At 40.0% G+C, this 17,126-nt stretch overlaps 1 long non-coding RNA gene across 1 annotated transcript; it reads left to right on the top strand.

Annotated features, from left to right (window-relative positions):
• The first annotated feature begins 9,489 nt into the window (after positions 1 to 9,489).
• On the top strand, positions 9,490 to 16,911 carry LOC144375107 (uncharacterized). The gene is made up of 2 exons (XR_013434540.1): positions 9,490 to 15,245; positions 15,921 to 16,911. It is a non-coding gene; the product is annotated as an uncharacterized LOC144375107 (long non-coding RNA).
• Positions 16,912 to 17,126: the final 215 nt, after the last annotated feature.

Below are 17,126 nucleotides of genomic sequence, written 5' to 3'. Positions count from 1 at the left end.
TAGCTCCTAACACTAGAGCAGGCTATTTCAGCTGCAGAGATCTGAAGTTAGAACAAACTCTATCCACCAACAGAAGCAGAGAATCTGGCCTCATCTTAAAACTCTGATTTCAGTATCACCATAGAGAACTTGGTAGAAGTGAAATTTCTTGGGCCTTCCCTTAGAATTACTAAATTAGAAACTCTGAAAAGGAATCCAGCCACCTGTATTTTAACAAGTCCTCTTGGTGATTCTGATGCCCACTCAAATTTGAAGATCATTACCATGCAGGTATCAATTCCCAGTGAGTTTTGTGTGGAGTAATGCACAGCTACTTTTCCCATGTTTGGCAAGGTACGCTATCCAGGACTAGGCCAGCATCTATTAGGTTGAAATTTTGGAAACTGACATTATTTTTGTAGGTTCAATGTGGTTGAATAGGTTTCAGCTCCAAGATGTGAAGAGCTGCAAGAAATACCTTCCCTAAAACACTTCCCACTTTTTTCTTGCCTAAAACAAGAAAAAGTCTAGACAGATTGGAAATGAACAGAGAACTGAGGGGTTTTTAAAATTTTGTATTTGTTCTTTTTAGTTATACATGACAGTAAAATGTATTTTGACATACATACATGGAGTATATCATGTATTCATATATGAACATAGGAAAGTTGTATCTGATTTATTTTACTGTCTTTCCTATTCCCATCCCCCCTCTCTTCCCTTCATCCCCCTTTGTCTAATCAAATGAACCTCTATTCTTCCCCTCCTCGCTTATTGTGTGTTAGTATCCTCATATCAGAACATTTGGCCTTTGCTTTTTGGGGACTGACTTATTTCACTTGGCATGATTGTCTCCAGTTCCATGCATTTACCAGCAAATGCCACAATTTCATTCTTCTTTATGGCTGAGTAATATTCCATTGTGTATATATACCACTTTTTTTTTTCTTCATCTGTTGAAGAGCATTTAGGTTGGGTCCATAATTTACCTATTGTGAATTAAGTTGCTCTAAAAATTGATGTGGCTGTGTCGCTGTAGTATGCTGATTTTAAGACCTTTGGGTATATGCTAAGGAGTAGGATAACTGTGTCAAATGTGTTTCCATTTCAAGTTTTCTGAGGAATCTCCATACTGCTTTGCAGAGTGGTTGTACCAATTTGCATTCTCACCAGAAATGTATCAGTGTACCTTTTCCCCACCTCCTCACCAACATTTATTGTTACTGATATTTTTGATAATTGATAATTGCCATTCTGACTGGAATGAGATGAAATCTCAGTGTAGTTTTGATTTGCATTTCTCTAATTGCTAGAGATGTTGAACGTTTTTCCATATATTTGTTGCTCAATCATATCTCTTCTTCTGTGAAGTGTCTGTTCAGTCCCTTTGCCCATTTATTGATTGAGGTGTTTTTGGTTTTTGGTTTTTTGAGTTCTTTAGATATCCTGGAGATTAATGCTATATCTGAGGTAGAGATCTGAGTTTGCAGAGCAAGTGGTCATTCCAAAATCTGGAGAGAGAAAGTCACTTCCTGGGAGACATAGGACCTGAGCATTTGCTTACAGAGGCCCAAGCCACCAGATGTCATAGAAATGGGTAGGAAGACTAAGCTAGAAAATGGGACAAATTGCTAGAGGCAAAACATGGGCTGATCTGAGAGTATGATGCTCCTGGGGACAGCAATTGGGAGGGAGGAAGTTCTGTTCCTTTGCAGACTTTTTTCCTCCTGGAGCCCCAGCTGGTTCTCATAGGAAGAATTTGGGGGAAATCCTGAGAAATCCCATGGCACTGGCTCAGGAGTCACTGAGAAATCTCAGACCCTTCCCCCTTAACAAGCAAAAGGCTTATTCTGCAAGGGAAAGACAGAGTCTGAGGCACTAGTGAAATACCATTGTAGTTAAGCCCAGGGAATTCACCCTCCTTACCTTCCCCTGCGGCCCTCTTGCACAGAGAGAAAGAGAGAGAGAGAGAGAGAAAAATTGAAAGTTCAGGGAGAATAGCTTTAAGCCTAGGGGCTTGGGCTGGGGCTCAGTGGCAGAGCGCTTGACTAGCATGTGTGAGGCACTGGGTTCCATCCTCAGCACCATGTATACATAAATAAATAATAAAGGTACATCAACAACTAAAAAATATTTTTTTAAAAGAAGAGCTTTAAGCCTACAGACTGAAAACACTGGTAGATATTCACTGCACTAGAGGAAGGGGATTGGGGCATCTATCCATGGAAGACAGACAGAAACATTTGTGATGGTTATACCCCTGAGATACAAACCCACTGTGTACTCTAAAAACTGAAGCTTAGAATACCAGAGAACCTGTCCCCACCACCCATGTCCCACCAGCATGCTAACAACCCTCTAGGAACAACAGGAGGGAGAACTACAAGGTACTCCATGGGGAGCAGCACAAAGGGAAGCCCCAAAACTGAGAGGGGGCACAAAAAAGGAAAATCATTGGAAATTTATGAGGATGTCCACAGGAAAACAAGCATAAGCACAGCCCAACTGTTGGCTAGATGAACATCAAGTCCCACACTAAGGGCTTATTTATCTCAATATCTGCTGCACTATATAAAATGTCCCATTTGGGAGGCATGCCAAAATGTAAGAAAACATAAGAAAAAGCAGTTTGAAGAGACAAAGCAATTATCAGAATAAAACTTAGAAATGGCGTAACTATTAGAAGTATCAGAGGGAATTTAAAATAATTGTGATTACTATGTTAAAGGATCTGGGGGAGGAGACATCATGCAAGATCACATAGGCAATTTAGTAGAGCTGGAAATGGAAAGAATCAAATGGCTAGAAATCAAAAGCAGTAACAGACATGAAAAATATCTTTGGTGGGCTCATCAGTAGACCTGAATATTTATATTGAATAAATAGCAAAACTGATAAAGACAAAAAGAAAGCAGGCACAAATCATCAAATCAAGAATAAAATGGTATATCACTATAGATCCTACAGCCATTAAAAAGATAATAGTTTTACAAAACTATTAACAAATTACAAAAGATTAGTAGAGTGAGAGGAGTAGGGCGAGGAAGAGAGGAAGGAAGTACTGAGACTGAATTAGAGCAAATTATATTCCATGCTTTTATGGTTATGTCAAAATCTATTCTGATGTAATATATAACTAAAAAGAATCGATAAAAATTTTAAAAAGAATAAATATGAACTTTATGATAATAAATTGAATATCTTCTAAGAAATGGTTCAATTTCTTTAAAACTCCAAACTACTAAAATTGAACTGATAATCTGTGTAGTTTTCAATGTTTTTTAGAAAAAAAAAATGAGTTTGTAATTAAAAGACCTTGAAAAAGAAATCTCCAGGTCCAAATGGTCACACTGAAGAATTCCACCAAGTATTTGAAGAAGTAACACCATTTTACACAATCCCGTCTAGAAAGTTGAAGAGGACAAACTATTTCCCAAGCCATTATATGAAGTTAATACTACTTGATACCCAAACAAGGCAAAGACAATACAAAAAAAATGAAAACTTTAGATCAATATTTCTCATGAACTTAGATGCAAAAAGCCTTAATGAAATATTAGCAAATCAAACTCAGCAATATATATAAAGAATTATACAATACAACCAAGTGGGATTTATTCCAAGTATGCAAAATTGGTTCAATATTTGAAAATCAAAATAATCTACCAAGTCAATAGGCTAAACAGGAAAAGTCATATGATCCTATCAATTAATACATAAAATATTTGAAAAAAAAATCCTGTGAGAAATGAAATCCCAGTGGTCCCTTTTCAGAATATAGTATTTAGCTTTAAATGTAAAGTGACTTGGGATGTAAGAAAGGCAACTGGAGGGGAGAGCAGGATGAAAAGCTGCAAACAGCTAACACCAGAGTGTAAAAATCAAAGCTCTTTGACAAACAGGAAGTGAGAAGAAACCCCCACCCCACCTGACCAACAGAGATAAACTGTGTACCTGCCAAAAGGCATTCAATCCAAGGGCACTTCCTGCCACAAGAGACCAAAGGTATATTACTTTAAATAATCCAACTAATAACTACTTCAAATAATCCAGTAATCCAATTACTTTAATAATAAAACCTAGATGAAGTTCAGGAACATTGTGCACCCCATGTACTCAATGAGGAACCAAGGGAGGGATCTTGTACTCTAGTTGAATAAAACACTGGTTTGACTCAATCTGTTTGACCCTGACCACCAAGCACCTGATCTTGCAAGACTGTCATTAAAGTAAAGCCTTGCTTTTTGCTATCTTTGTGTCTCTTAGTCCATTCTTTCGGCTTGGACAGGTGAGTACGATTCTTACATCTGATTTTCAGGCACAATAAGAACTCCCAGAAAACTAGGAGTAGAGGGAAACTTCCTAGCCTTGATAAATAACATAGACAAAAACTTATGGCTAACATATTCAGGATGAAGGACCTGAATTTTTTCCCTCCTAAGACTGGGAACAAGACAAGGATCTTCTACTCTCACTACTCTTTTTCAACATAGTACTGCAAATTCTAGCTACAGTAAAAAGGCAAGAAAAAGAAATAAAAGGCATATAAATTGAAAAGAGGAAAATAAAACTGTCCCTATTTGCAGATTGCATGATTGTCTACATATAAAATTCCAATTAAAATAATCCTCCTGAACTAAAAGTAAGCTAAGCAAGATTGTGTAATATAAATTCAATACACAAAAAGTTGCAGTTCTACATATTAACAATGAACAAGTGGAGCCTGAAATTAAACACTATACCATTTAAAAATCACTCTAAAGAAAATTAAATACTTGGATATAAACTGGGCACGGTGGTGCATACCTGTAATCCCAGGTATGGGAAAGCTGAGGCAAGAGGATCACAGGTTCAAAGCCAACTTCAGCACCTTAGAGAGGCCCTAAAGTCTTAGTGAGACCCTGTCTCAAAATAAAATATAAAAAAAAATAAAGGGCTGGGGATGTATCTCGGTGGTTAAGCACCCCTGTGTTCAATCCCTGGTACTATAAAAAAAAAAAGAAGGAAAAAAAGAAATACTTGGATATAAATATAACAAAACACCTACCAGATCTGTATGCTGAAAATTAGAAAATTGTAATGGTAGAAATCAACTAAGACTAAATACATTAAGATGCATACTATGTTTATAGTTTGGGAGATTCAACCTAATAAAGATGTTAATTCTCTCCAAATTGAAAATATTCATGCCCTAGGGCAAGGCAATGAGTTCTTTAGTTTGGAACTCAAAGGACAATCCATGAATAGAAAAACTGATAATGGGACCACATCAAGATTAAAAACTTGCTCTGTGAAAAACACCTTTTTCACATCAGAGGATGAAAAGACAAGCTACAGTCTTAAGGAAAATATATGAAAACCACATATCCATCAAAGTGTTACCATTTAGGGGTGTTGGGTTTGTTGTCTCTTCTCAGCAAAGAATTAAGAACAAGACACAGAGATAGCAAGCAAGCAGGTTTATTGCAAAAGCAACAACAGTAACAGACTTCTCCCAAAAGAAGGAGCCCCAGAGCTGGGAGTCTGGTGGAGGAGTTTTGGCTTGTTCTTTTTTATGATCTCTGGAATTTCCTCCTTTCCTTATCTCCTCCCCTGTCCATACTCTCCTCACTATTATTTACTGGTGCCCCCTGTGTCCACGGATCTATTTTAGTTTTTCTATTGGATTCCCACACACACTTAGGGGCATGAGTTTGCAAGTGTCTGTCTGATAGGGTCCCTTTCTTGTGTCCATGAGCACTTTGATCAACCAGGAAGTTGACCTCATTAGAAGACCTTTTCCATGCTACTTTGGTGTGGCTCTGCACCCAACCTCCTCACTTGCCATCTTGCCCTGGATGTCTCCACCCTTCTACATCTCCCTCAAAAGGGCTAGTAGTATCTAGAAGAGATTAAAAAAAATCCAAGCTTTCCCACAATCTGTACATATTTGAATATCACATACTCTGGAAAGACATACCAAGTAGATTGATAGCAGTGGTTCCACTTTTGCTATAAAACACAGGTTTTATGTGTGTGTGTGTGTGTGCACGCACACACCTTTGTTTTGGTACCAGGGATTGAACCCAGGTGTGCTTTACCACTGTACCACATCCCCAGCCTATTTTTTTATTTGTATTGATTTGTTATACATGATAGCAGAATGCAATTCATTTCATATTATACATATAGAGCACAATTTTTCAAGACACTGATTGTACACAGAATATTTTCACACCATTCATGTCTTATACATGTGTTTTTTTTAAAGAAAGAGAGAGAGAATTTTTTTAATATTTATTTTTTAGTTTTCAGCAGACACAACATCTTTGTTTGTATGTGGTGCTGAGGATCGAACCTGGGCCACAAGCATGCCAGGCGAGCGCGCTACCGCTTGAGCCACATCCCCAGCCCTTATACATGTGTTTAGGGTAATGATGTCTAACTCATTCTACCATCATTCCTACCCCCTTGTCCCCTCCCTTCCCCCTCCTCCATTTGCCCTATCTAAAGTTCCTCCATTCCTCCCATGTTCCCCTCCCACAATCGCCATTATGTGTCTGCATCCTCATATCAAAGAAAATATTTGGCTTTTGCTTTTTGGAATTGGCTTGCTTCACTTAGCATTATATTCCCCAACTTCATCCATTTACCTGCAAATGCCATGATTTTATTCTCTTTTTATGCTCAGTAATATCCCATTTTGTGTATATGACACATTTTTTAATCCATTCATCCACTGAAGGGCATCTAGGTTGGCTCCACAGTTTAGCTATTGTGAATTGTGCTGCTATAAACATTGATGTGGCTGTATCCCAATAGTATGCTGTTTTTAGGTCCTTTGGGTATAAACCCAGGAGTGGGATAGCTGGGTCAAATGGTGGTTCCATTCCAAGTTTTTCAAGGAATCTCCATACTGCTTTCCAGATTGGGTGCACCAATGTGAAGTCCCACCAGGAATGTATGAGTGTGCCTTTCCCCCCACATCCTCACCAACACTTATTATTGTTTGTATTCTTAATTAGTGCCATTCTAACTGGAGTGAGATGAAATCTTAGTTTTGATTTGCACTTCTCTAATTATTAGAGATGTTGAATACTTTTTCATATATTTGTTGATTGATTATATATCCTCTTCTGAGAAGTGTCTGTTCAGTTCCTTGACTCATTTATTGATTGGGTCTTTTTTTTTTGGTGTTAAGGTTTTTGAGTACTTTATAGATATCCTAGAGATTAGTCTTTATCTGATGTGTGTGTGGTAAAGATTTGCTCTCATTCTGTAGGCTCTCTATTCATCTTACTAAGTTTTTCTTTTGCTAAGCAAAAGCTTTTTAGTTTGAATCCATCCCATTTATTGATTCTTGGTTTTAATTCTTACGCTACAGGAGTTTCATTAAGAAACTTGGGGCCTAAACTGACATGATAGAGATTTTCCCAGCCCAGGCAATGGCTTTTTTTTTTTTTTTTTTTTTTAGAGAGAGAGAGAGAGAGAGAGAGAGAGAGGAGAGAGAGAGAATTTTAATAATTATTATTTACTTATCGGCGGACACAACATCTTTGTTGGTATGTGGTGCTGAGGATCGAACCCGGGCCGCACGCATGCCAGGCGAGCACACTATCGCTTGAGCCACATCCCCAGCCCTTCCTAGCGTATTTTTATTTTTTATTTTGAGACAGGGTCTTGCTGAGAAAATTGCTTAGGGCCACACTAAGTTGCTGAGGCTGGTTTTGCATTTGGGATCCTCCTGCATCAGCCTCCCCAGCTGCTGGGATTACAGGCATGTGTATGGCAGGCTGATTATATTCTTATGACAACTCCAAAAGTTGGCTTCACAACTTCATCACCTTAGAGACTTTTTTGCCTATAGTGATTAAATATCCATTTGCATTCCTTCTCTTCTCTTCTCTTCTCTCTCTCTCTCTCTCTCTCTCTCTCTCTCTCTCTCTCTCTCTGGTACCAAGGATTGAACATAGGAGTGCTTAACCACTGAGCTACATCCCCATCCCTTTTTAATATTTTAGAGACAGGATCTTGCTGAGTTGCTTGGGGCCTTGCTAAGTTGCTGAGGCTGACTTTAAAATCAGGATCCTCCTGCCTCAACCTCCTGAGCTGCTGGGATTACAGGTGTACACCATTGCATCCAGCTCCATTTGCATTTCCAAGAAATGCCCTCCCACTATTTCACAGCTCTCCTAATAGAGCTATATCAATTCTTTTGTGTACAAATCAATGGTATTTCCATAGAATAGTTTCCATATGGATTATCCCCATGTTAACTTATTAAAACAGATATAAGAGAGGCATTTAAAAAAACATGATGAGGGCTGGGGTTGTAGTTCAGTGGTAGAGCGCTTGCCTAGCATGGGTAAGGCACTGTGTTCAATCCTCAGCACAATATAAAAATAAACAAAATAAAGGTATTGTGTCTGTGTCCATCTACAACCAAAAAAAAAATCTATTTAAAAAAAATAGATTACACTACACACTTATCAGAATGGCTTTTTTTTTTAAAAAAGGTGACAACACCAGATGCTACTGAAGATGCAGAAAAACTAGATCATGCATATATGGGTGGGAATGTAAAATAGAATAGGCTGTCTAAAAAATAACTTGGCAATTTCATAAAAATGGAACAAATATCTTATCATCCAGAATTTGCACTTCTGGATATTTATCTCAGAGAAATGAAAACTCGTTATTACACAAGAAGGTGTTCATGAATGTTGATAGCAACTTATTTCATAATAACACCAAACTGGAAACAGCCCAGATATGGATAAAGAAACGGTGGTTTATCCATTCAGTGGAATGAACTGCTGACACATGCAACAATTTGGGTAAAACCCAAGAGAATCATGCTGAGTTGAAACAGAATCCCCAAAATGTTGCATACTGTGTGATTCTATTTACATAACATTTTAAAAATGACAACATTATAGAAACAGAGAGCAAATTAGTGGTTTCCAGCAGTTAGGGATAGGAGGTAAGGAGAAAATTGGTCCTGGGGTCTCAAAAGTCAACAGGAGGGATCCTGTAGTGATAGAGCTGTTTTTATCTCTTGGTCATATCAATGTCACTATCCTGGTTGTGATAATGTACTGTATTTGGGGGTGGGGAAGGTATGAGATTGAACTGAGGGGCACTGGACCACTAAGCCACATCTACAGGCCTATTTTGTATTTTATTTACAGACAGGGTCTCACTGAGTTGCTTAGCACCTCGCTTTTGCTGAGGCTGGCTTTGAATTGGCCATCCTCCTGCTTCAGCCTCCCAAGCCATAGAGATTATAGGCATGTGCCACGGCACCCAGCCTAATGCATTGTATTTTAATAAGATGTTACCATTGGGGTTTTGAAACTGGGCCAAGGGTACTCTAGATCTCTCTATATGATTTATTTCAACCACATATGAATCTACAATCATCTGAAAAAAAAGTTTAATTTAAAAAACAGCAATAGTGACAAACAGTGAATCTTCTTTAAGAGAATTATCAGAGTGGAGAGTGGCCTGAAAGTTATCCCAGAGTGATTGTAAAGGTAAAATTTCCAAGCTGAATCTAAGCCGCAGAGCCTGAGTTAAAGTGTAAAAGACCAGGCATCCTAAAGTTTCCAAAGTGCAGGGATTGGGTTAAAAAGTAAAAGACTAGTATTGTTAGAGTCCCTCTGCTACCCCCAAAACCTGTAATCCCTGTAGTTGTTAGAACAATGAGGGAACTGCCTAGTAAATGTCTCCATTGATTCCCTGGTTGATTAATAGCTAAGGGCTCTAGGTAGCATGGCACGTACGCATCTAGGCCCCAGAACCAATCAGTTTAAATGTGTACCCCACTTAGAAATGACCAATCATCTCTGCCTAAATTGTTCCCGCCAATGTATGTACTAATCATGTTTCAGAATTGTTGTTCAATTTTCCCGTGCCTTATGATGATTTGTTCTGATGCATGCAAAGCCCCCCACCCTCTCCAAAAAGTGTACTTAAGCTCCACCTGCCCTCCGCTCTGGGCTCTGGGCTGCTCTCCCTTCTTGAGTGAGCACAGAGTCCCAGCGCGCTGGAACAGGATCCTCAATAAACTTCCCCCTGCGATTGCATGAAGTGAGTCTCTTGTGTGGTCTCTCCCCTCCGACGCTTCGCTGCACCCCAACATTTTGGTGCATTGGCCGGGAACTGCGCATCGCCGGACAGGGAGACCCTAACAACGGACTACTTCGGGGGTAAGTAAGGCGCCATTCTCTTTCCCTCTCTCTCTCTTTCTTCCCTCTTTCTTCCCCTTCTCTCCTCTTTATTTTTGTTTTTGCGATCGCTCAGGTTCTGGTCTCTGGCTCAGTGGCGGGCGTAAGTCCCCAGGGAACGTAAGTTCCCAGAGCCTCGGGTGGGGTTGGCAGTGTGTGTGTGTGGCTGTCAGTGGAGAGCGTAAGGCTCCCCCTGGCGGTGGCAGGCAGACGTGCCTAGGCGCCACAAAGCCACTCCCTCCTTAGGACGCTCTGGAGGGTAGAGGGGGAACAGGAGTGCCCCCCCATCAGGTAGAGGGGCGGACGGACCCTCGTCGGTGTATTTTGCTGCCAACCCGTCTGGATTTGCCGGCAACTCTTTTTGTCAGGTTGAGTTTACTGCCTGTCTTTAATCTTTGCTTCTGGACTTGTGTTAACCGTTTACTGTGTGTGTGTCCGTGTTTGCGTCACGTTTGTGTTGTCTCTCTGCGCTTCAGAGTGGCCCACCCTCAGAGTTGAATGGCCCCCTTCATCTCTCTCTCTAATCTGCAAAGTCAGAGATATTGTCTTTCAGCCCGGCCGCATGGCCACTTAGATCATGGCTTCTAACCTTTCAGGACATCTGCGAATCTCTTCCTGCATGGGTGGGGTCCGTGCAGTCCGCTGGGAGGATTCCACCAGGCGGTATGGCAGATCTGTCCTGTCCCTGTTCCGGTCCCTCCACCCGCCTGTCCTCTCCGCCCCCTGGCCGTCTCCCGAGAAGGGGGGGTGCTCCGGCGGTCGCGGCGGACGGGCGGACAGAATCAGGGGTGAGGTCGGCGGGGGACCGCCCCTTCTCCCGCTCCTCTGCCGGCAACCGGCTGCAACCACAGCGGGGTGGGAGGGGTCGGAGACGGAGTCGGTAAGGGACTGCCCCACCTCTGTCCGCCCGGCAAGCAAAAAAAAAAAAAAAAAAAAAAAGCGGCGCTGGGGCACCGGCCCTCTCCCTCCCTCGTGGGGGTAGAAGGGACCAGGTCCCCAAATCCCCCCGAGTGTTACAGCCCTCCTCGGCCGCAGTGATCACGGGCCAAAGAAGCGAACGGGTCTTTCTGGAGTCGGGCTGCTTAAAAATGCAGCCCAAGGCGGGTGATAAATTCCGTCTAAGGCTAAATACTGAGGCTAGGGAAACAATGTTTCCTTTCCCTCCCATAACGGGCTTGAGTGCAAATAGAGCTGCCTGCTGGGGATTTAACAACTTTGACATCTCGCTTTGACTTTTCTCAAAGCCCTGTCTTCATTATTAAATTGGTGTCAATTGGCTTTAGAGACGGGAACCAAATTTTCAGTCACAAATTTTAACACTCCCGAGGAAACTTTTAAGGAGTCTCCACTCTGCTTTCTTGGGGAAGCCTAGCACTCGAAACAACTGCAAGCAGAGGATGAGCTTTTTGGGAGCTGGTTACTAAAAAGTTAGGAAAAAAAAAATTGCCTAGTTCCTAAGGTCAAACCAAACTGGAGGAGCTGATCTGCGGGTGAGAGATAAGATTAAGGGACTCCCAGCAGCTGCCAGAACCATTTAGTTCTGGGGAGTGTCCTCAATCCTTATCTACATCTTAAAGATTAAGCCACCTCTGTTTACTTAAAAATAAGGGACACTGAATGCAGTAAAGCCAGCCACACTGAGACCCTTAATTTTACACCTATAGTTGCCCCTACGTGAAAACATCTGGTCCACTTATGGGGAAGTCTATGGTGCTACTGATGGGAGTCATAATTAAATGAAAGTTCAAAACCTGGAGAGGTATTTTCTTATCTGGTTGTCTGATTGTTTCTTAGGGATAATCTAGGTTAAATGTGTGTCTAAAAAAATTAATTTTTTATTGTAACAATCTGGTATCTAAATGGGTTTCTAAGGCATTGCACTATCTTGCAGTTAAAAGTTGGGTTTAAGCAAATTGTTTAGTTTGATTTCAGAAAGTTCATGCTAAAAAAAAAAACTTAAATACTTGGGAAAAAAAAATTAAAGGGTTTCAATTTTTGAACTGGGTAGCCTAAGGAGATTTCATTAGATATACAGTGCATTGATTTGAGCAAGAATAGTAAATTATGATATGGTATTTGTTTCTCTCAGTGTGTAAGACTTAGGAAAAAGTGTTAAATTAAAACGTTGGTCTGGCTTATTACAATAACATTAGATAATTAAATACCAACAGTCTTAGAAATTTTCAAAGCTTAATTTTAGATATACATGGTAGTGTGTGGGCAAATTTAATGTAACTTAATGCTACTTTAAAAACTTCAGAAAAAGCAAAGTGGCTTAGGGGTCCTAAAGAAATTTCTTCTGATGGTAGAGATCCTATTTCTAGTTTTATGTGAACAAGTTTTTCTAGTGTAAAAAGATATGAAATTTTAGAAATTGCTTCTTAAATTTGTAATTATAACTTAAGGTTAAAATGCGTTAGGCCTAAAGTGTCTGCTCAAAATAGCAGTTTCTCCCTGCTCCTTCCAGATCTTAGCCAGGGCTTAAGCCGATATGCAAACAGAAGCAGCTTGGAGCTCAGGCCCAAGAAAAGAAAAAAAAAAAAAAAAGAGAGTAAAAGTGTCTTTTTACCTGAACTCAAACTAGACCAAACCAAGAAGTAAATTGTATGGTATTTACTAACTACTGGCCAGTCATCTTTTTTTTTTAGGACTCTTGTTTTTCTTAGATTCTGTATTTTTTTGAGCTCGTAATTCTGATCCTGAGGACCTAAGTTAATGTTTTTCTGATCAGTGGAGTTTTTTTTAAAAAAAAAAAAACAAAAACAAAAACAAAAACATTGCAATGGAGATTTCATCTGCGAAAAGCTACGAGGCCTTTATTATTGTTATGTGTGCACACTCCTGTTATGTGTTGTATGTCGGTATGTCTGTATGTGTGTATGTCCATATATCCTGCAGTGATATAACAATTGCCAGATGAGGAGCGCTCCTGAAAAATTAAAAATAGATCCAAATATCTTTAATTAACGTGATTCAAATGGTTCAATTTAGATTGGGTAAACAGATAAAAGTAAAGATGTCCTTAAAATTAAACTTATAAGTTTCTCTAGGTGTTAAAAAAAGGCCCTAATAAAATGTTAACTCTGCTTAAATTCAAAGGTTGGCAAGTATTGTTTCAAAATGTGAACAAAAGGAGGTTAATAGATAAAAAGGAAAAACTAAAAGGTTCTAGGTATGGATCTGATAAAAAAAAATTTTTGTATCACTAGATAGGAGAGTCTATGTGACTAAGTAATCAAGAGGGTTTAAGTAAGGGATAAAGGAGGTTTATGTAAATTGGTTATGTGTATAAGTTTTTGAGTAAGTTACACAACTATGGTTAAACAACAACTGTTATTTTTCAATACTTTCTTGTGCTCTCTTGCTCTGAATAATGAAGTTCCTTCAAATCCGATTGCAGAAAGTCTCAAATTAAACTTCCAACCAGCTTCTGCTTAGGCACTTCCAGTCTCTGACGACCGATGGACCCCCAGCATCTTCAAGAGAACAATTCACTCAGTGCTGAAGCTCACTACCAGGCACGATGGAATGCAGCCGACATGGGACAGCGGGAAACAACAAGTTCAGAGAACCTCTTAATCTGCCATCCTGGATTCATGAGTCTTTATGTTCTTTTAAGCTTCCTCATGGTCCTTGGTCTCTTTTCTGTCAGTCCCCCAACATGGAACTTCTGCCAGAAATTGATCTTTGCTCTAATTTTTATCTTCATTCTGTTTTTATTTGCTCTGATCTTCTTCAGGTGCTGGTGATGATATCTGAAAAAAAACTTGCCAATAGACGGGTTGCCTGCCATTTATCCAAGCCCTGCCATCTCCCCCTTAGTCATTTCTTTGGAAGCCAAACTTGGTTGGCGTGGGATCATCAGTGTAATTGTGATGTTACTGGTGTGTTCGTGTCTTCCAGGTGTACAGGTCTGTAGGGTAGAAGCTTTACAAGCTGGTGTCCTAAAGTTGTATGGTAATTTTAGGATCAAAGAAAAAAAACATGTTGGAAATTTATTTATCATTTGTGTTCTATAACTGGACTTGTTATCAGTAAGATATGTAAATTTCTATGTTACTTTCTACACTGAGATATAATTTAAATGTATTTTTAAGACAATGAGAGCCTAATCTGGGTAAAGGTTTTATTGTAAAACACAGAAGTACTTTGCTACTTTCCTACAAGAGGTTAAAAGCTTTCAGCCTTTCCTTAATTCATGTTTTAGGTGTGATATTATGTTGTGGTAGCTAATGTCCATGTAAACTTGAGCAACAGTTTATGTAGGCTTTGTAAAATGATGTCTAAAAAGCAAAGATCAGCTTCAGAACTATAGTATTTAAGATTTATAAAGAGCCCTGCCTTACTTGAGATAAAACTCTATGTCCCATCTCACTACATGTAAAAGTGACTATGAAAGAAATAGACCAGATTTCAGTGCATTTAAGGTTGTGTTCAAAAGCTGGTTTTTGTCACGATTGCCAGGACCTCAAACAGGGGATTATAATGTATAACTCTGCCAAAATTCAAGGTAGCTATTACATAACTAAATATGTTTTTATCCTAGTTAGTTTTGTTTTGTAGTTTGCTTTTAGATGGTCTAAGGATTGCCTGTTAATGTTTTAAAGAGGTACTGCTTTAAGAGCTCACAACCTGGGTTAACTTAGGATGGGGAGTTATCACCTACAGGATAGAGAGATAGACATTGAGGTTTAGTGCCCTTAATATAAGGCTGTTGACTTATTTGCTGGATGTTTAAGATTAAGTTTTAAAATTAAAAACTTGGCTCTTGCCCTCTGAGTCAGTCTGAATCAGGGAATAGGGAACTTTTCCAAAGGGCTCTGCAACTCTAGGCCACATAACCTCCTGATCAGGGAGATTAATGAGACCAGTGGAGGACAGAAAGCCAATCAGTGCATTTGCTGTGAAGAGGAGGGTCATCAGAGAAGGGAGACATCCCTGATGCTTCTGAGGGAAGCCGTATGGTCAAGCAAGGCCTGGACCCATCCTAGCGCAAATGGCACTAGCAGAACTGAGAAGCTGCTGTGAAGTTCCCGAGGACTCCCCAGGGTAATTCAGGTGACTGTTAATAAACAGGTGGAAACAAAGTCAGTTTGACTTGCTTCATCTTAAACACTTAGCAAAGACAGTCAAAGCCAAAGCACAGCTGTTCCTGGACATTTTAAATGATAATAATAGTTAAATGTAACTTCCAAAAATAAGTAAACTGGAGGCTACAAAAAAGATTCTTAGACAGAAATGCCTGATAACTGTCAAAGGGACTGCTAGAGTAGTTTTAGTCTAAGGCCTTTATTTCTAGCCAAGGCAGGTAGGCTTGATGTTTGCTAATATGGATACCCAGCCCTAAGTAGTAAAATTAAAGATTTCTCTATTAGACACAGAGGTCATACTAGTAAAAGGATTTTGCAGAATCAGATGGCATTAAATTATTAGACTATATCTTAAGGAAAAAGATATCTGTAACCCTAGATGTTGGTTGTTGTATTTACATTCCTGATATTTCTGGCAATGTGACAAATATCCTTAAAGATTTACATGCTCAGATAGAAGCCATGTCCTCAGCAACTTTGTTATGGAAACAATATCTTAGCTTCTGGTTCTTGGTACTTCCTGGTGGAAAACATTGTTAGTCTCTGTCTTTGCCATCATACTCATTGGCATATTCCTGTGCTATGGCATTTATTGCTGCATCAATATGGTTCCAGTACTAATGAATTCTTGTTTCTCTTGTAGACCAACCATCACTCAAATGGCCCTCCAGCCTATTACTCCTCAATTGGACTTTTATCATGGATCACTCGATAGACCCGATACTTTTAGGGGGGACTCCGAACTGCTTGCCCCACGCCGTCCCTTTTCAGCCTGAAGAAGCCAGAAAGATTCTCTTCGTCCCCCTTCCTCACAGCAGTAAGGAGTTCCCAAATTAGAGGGGGGAATGAAGCCAGATTTAAAGTTAGGTAGTCAGTGTAGCTAGACAAATCGGGATCTAATACCGAGTGAAATCTAAAATGGAGGCCATGCTGAAATTGATTCCAGGAAACGCAGGACAACTCATGGTAATCAGGCAGCAATATGCTCCACTGGCAGAAATGGAAAATGAGACCTTCCAATAATTTTGATTCAGTACTTTTAAGATTAAAAGTAGTCAGAAAAAGGAGTGGGGAATGTAAAGGTAAAATTTCCAAGCTGAATCTAAGCCGCAGAGCCTGAGTTAAAGTGTAAAAGACCAGGCATCCTAAAGTTTCCAAAGTGCAGGGATTGGGTTAAAAAGTAAAAGACTAGTATTGTTAGAGTCCCTCTGCTACCCCCAAAACCTGTAATCCCTGTAGTTGTTAGAACAATGAGGGAACTGCCTAGTAAATGTCTCCATTGATTCCCTGGTTGATTAATAGCTAAGGGCTCTAGGTAGCATGGCACGTACGCATCTAGGCCCCAGAACCAATCAGTTTAAATGTGTACCCCACTTAGAAATGACCAATCATCTCTGCCTAAATTGTTCCCGCCAATGTATGTACTAATCATGTTTCAGAATTGTTGTTCAATTTTCCCGTGCCTTATGATGATTTGTTCTGATGCATGCAAAGCCCCCCACCCTCTCCAAAAAGTGTACTTAAGCTCCACCTGCCCTCCGCTCTGGGCTCTGGGCTGCTCTCCCTTCTTGAGTGAGCACAGAGTCCCAGCGCGCTGGAACAGGATCCTCAATAAACTTCCCCCTGCGATTGCATGAAGTGAGTCTCTTGTGTGGTCTCTCCCCTCCGACGCTTCGCTGCACCCCAACATGATGATTGAAAAGTCTGGGAGGTGGGGTATTACCTGGAGAAGAGAACTCCTAAGGATAGTATGTATACAGCTGCTATGCAGAAGAGGATTAAATAAGAATCCATGGTAAGAAGGTACAAAGAGAAGATTTTATCCACATATCTGGAAGAACATTCTATG

The sequence above is a fragment of the Ictidomys tridecemlineatus genome, chromosome 2 (genome assembly GCF_052094955.1).
Source record: "Ictidomys tridecemlineatus isolate mIctTri1 chromosome 2, mIctTri1.hap1, whole genome shotgun sequence".
Taxonomy (NCBI): Eukaryota; Metazoa; Chordata; class Mammalia; order Rodentia; family Sciuridae; genus Ictidomys; species Ictidomys tridecemlineatus.
The sequence above is the reverse complement of the archived record's forward strand: the minus strand, read 5'-3'. Positions and strand labels throughout refer to the sequence as shown.